Source organism: Pristis pectinata, chromosome 8 (assembly GCF_009764475.1).
Source record: "Pristis pectinata isolate sPriPec2 chromosome 8, sPriPec2.1.pri, whole genome shotgun sequence".
Classification (NCBI taxonomy): Eukaryota; Metazoa; Chordata; class Chondrichthyes; order Rhinopristiformes; family Pristidae; genus Pristis; species Pristis pectinata.
In genome coordinates this window covers 73,525,342-73,528,014 of record NC_067412.1, presented here as the reverse complement: position 1 = coordinate 73,528,014, position 2,673 = coordinate 73,525,342, and positions in this window count along the sequence as shown.

Genomic DNA, 2,673 nt, shown 5'->3' with positions numbered 1-2,673 from the left:
ATTAGTAGATAAATGTAATGTAAAAAAGTGACTGTTTAAAGTCTTTTGAGCATATAAAAATGAATAGTGCAGGAATGCTTTTTCTAATTCTGATATTGGTGTATCTGTGGTTTCTGCAGTTTTGTTTTAAATAGTGCAGTTGACACCTATGATGATGACAACAACAGGTGTGCAGTATATTTGCCTAGTGTAGGCTATCAGTTCAGTTCCCACTGCAGATACCATTTGCTACAGATAGAAAGAAATTGGCTTTGAAGGAAGGAGCAAATTTTTTTTTCCCCCCTCACCCCAGAGAGTCATAGCTTCAACAATAGGAGTAGGCCACATGGGCCTTCCGGTCTTTGCCCAAGATGATTGTGACTGATCTATCTACCTTCAACCTCACTTTCTTACTCAATCCCTATATGTTCTAAAGATGTTTTGTCTTCAGCCTTGCATATATTCAGTATTTGGGTTGGTGAATTCCAAAGATTCACAGCCTTCTGGATGAAGAAATTTCTCCCATCATGAGTCCAAGATGCCTGACTGCTTATCTTGAGACCCTGACCTTGGATCCGGACTCTCCGACCAAAGGAAATAATCTCTCAGCCACCCAAATGAGCCCCTTCGGTATCTTTTATGTATCAGAGGGAAGATTGGCTTAGTCTTTTAAACTTCAGAAATCATATGTCCTTTCTACTTTATCTATCCAGGAATCAATCTAACTAATAGAAAACACTGGAAATACTCAATAGATCAGGGAGCATATATGAAGAGAGAATCAAACAATATTTCAGATTAATGCCCTTTTCGTCAGAATTGGATCAATTCAGCTTTGTCCACTGCTTCCAAGTCAGGTATTTAAACTTGGACAGTAATAATATCTTGCCAATAACCTCTTCTACCCTGTCAACAGAGATTAACAAAACCTTTGCTAATGTAGTGGATGTCAGCCTGAATGAATTTTAATCCTGTAAATTTAAATGAGGTACACAAACTGCTTTAATTTGTTCACATTCTGATAAATACAATACTTCTGTGCAACTTTGTACTTGCATAACTTTTATTATGCATGTATGTACAAATCAACTAGGTAAAAAAAAATGTATTTTGTGTTTCTAATTTTACTTTTATTTCACTCGCAATTATTTTAAATTTCTCAGTTTGCTTACTTTAAAATTGGAACAATTCTGACCCATTCCTGTGCTTATAGAAGAGTAGTGCATCTGTCTGCTGCTGCTTTAAATAAAAACAGAATACAACGAAGATACAAGAATCTATTTGTAAGATTTGTAAAACAAAATGGTAAGTGTGGCAATTTATTTTACAATTTATGTAAATGATTTAGATGAAGGCACCAAAGGTATAGTTGCTAAATTTGTTAATGACACAAAGTAAGAATGTAAGTTGTGAACAGAACATAAGGTTACAAAGAGGTGTAGGTTAATGAATGGGTAAAGATCTGGCAAATGGAGTGAATTGTGAGAAAATATGAAATTATTGATTTTTGGAAGAAAAGCAGCACACTATCTAACTGCTGAGTGGTTGTAGAGCTCTGAGATGCAGAGGGATCTGGCTGGCCTTGTGCATGATTCATAATTGTCAAATAGGTACAGCAAATTATTAGGGAAACTAACAATGTCAGGAGGTTATGCTTCAGTTCTATAGGAGGGAAACTAACAGAATGTCAGGAGGTTATGCTTCAGTTCTATAGGGGATTAATGAGTGCAGTGTCCTCCATATTTAAGGAAAGCTGCAAATATATTGGAAGCATTCAGAGGTTTACTTGGCAAATACCTGGAATGGGCAGGTTGTCTTCTAAGAAAGGGTGGGTTTCTATCTGCTAGAAATGAGAAAAGTAAGAGGGCACCTGGTTGAAACACAAGATCATAAGTGTCTTGATGGTGGGTGTCCTGGGAGAATCTAGAACCAGGAGTCATCATTTAAAAATAAGAGATTTTACATTTAAGACAGATGCAGCAAAATCTTTTCTCAGAGGATTGAGTTTTAGGAACACTTTAGGGAAGTGCAGCAGAGCCAGTGTCTGAATATTTCTAAGATGGGTAAATAGATATTTGATTAGCAAGGGGTTATAAAGGTTACCACGGCTACATGAGAATGCAGAGTTGAGCTTATAATCAGATCAGCCTTGATCATTAAATGGCAGAGCAGACTTGAGCTAGCTGAAAGACACACTTCTGCTCCTAAATCATGGTTGTATACTTTACCAATTAAGTACTTCTGAAGTGCAGTCACTGTTATGTAGGGAGCACAATCAAGCTTCTTCAAAGAACAATGTGATAATGACACATATTTCAAGTAATTAAAGATTTAGAGTGGTTTGTATTTAGAGGGAGTAAAGTATGTAATTTGGGAGTTGGAGCAGGGAAGCCCATGTAGCTTATTGCGACTGTTAGACCTATTTTTTTTAATAAGGCAATCAGTTGGAGCTTGGCATGCGATTACAATCTGGGTACCATTCTGAGGTGCCTATTATCAATCAATTTATGATATCAGTTCTGTCCACTTTATATATTTTACCTCATGACAGACAACAATCATACATATGCTCTGACGTCCAGTTGTAATTTTGTTATCCTATTAATGCCATTATTTGTAATGAGTTTTTAATTTCTATGTTCATTTGAGCGATCATCCAGTGAGACTTTATGGGTGGAGCTGAGAAATAAGGGG